Consider the following 1,025-nt stretch of genomic DNA (forward strand, 5'->3'; position numbering starts at 1 on the left):
TGTGTGTGTGCGTGTGTGTGCGTGCGTGCGTGTGTGTGCGTGCGTGCGTGCTTGTAAGTGTGTTAACAGAGAAGAATAAGGAGGAGTATGGAATGAGAATAATAAAGAACGAAACAGTTTGTTGAAAGAGGAGAGATTGATAAATAAAAAGGAAAACAGAGATAGGATATAGGGAGAATAATGGGAGAAAGGCTAGAGAGAGAGAGAGGGAGAGAGAGAGAGAGATGGTTAACAGTGAAAAGAAAGTAGGAAGACGGAATGAGAATGGTTAGATAAATAAAAAGAAATACAAAGAGTCACAGAAAGAAAAGTTGTTTTTCTCTTTTTGATATCTGTCGTCTGCGCTATGCAGTTCTGCTATAATTTATAGAGGTGGCTTGCTTTAAGACGACACTTATACGTCTAAAGTGTCCACTGCTTGGTGCTGCTGCTGTGACCACTACCGCTGTTGCTGTTGCTGCTGCTGTGACCACCACTGCTGCTGCTGCTGCTGCTGCTATCCTCTTTTTTCTTTACATTTTTATTTGTTTCTCTGTAGTTGTATGTGTGGGTGTTTAAGTGCGTTGTTAGCAAATGTTAATACTGAAAAGATGGGTGTGGCGAACTTGGTAGAATAGAAGTGAGTATCTTATAATCCAACCCCACAGATTGAGCCCGAGTATTTCCTGTTCTTTTTACCTATTATAATTCCATTTACATGTAGGATAGATTATAGGAATTAATTAAAAATCTCTCGCCCCCACCTCGCAATACTTGGCTGGTACTTTATTTTATCGACCCCTGAAATAATAAAAGTATGGGGTTTGACATATCGATTATAACCTATTTATCAGACAGTGAATTAGTAGAATAGTTAGAGCTTCAAATAAAATACCTGACTCTCTTCGCTCTAAGTTCAAATCCCATTAAGGTCAACTTTGCTTGATAAAGCACAAGTACTGGAATCAATACCTCTATCTCTATTTCTCTCTCTCTCTCCTTCTCTCTCTCTCTCTCTCTCTCTCTCTCTCTCTCTCTCTCTCTCT

This window comes from Octopus bimaculoides, chromosome 10 (assembly GCF_001194135.2).
Source record: "Octopus bimaculoides isolate UCB-OBI-ISO-001 chromosome 10, ASM119413v2, whole genome shotgun sequence".
Lineage (NCBI taxonomy): Eukaryota > Metazoa > Mollusca > Cephalopoda > Octopoda > Octopodidae > Octopus > Octopus bimaculoides.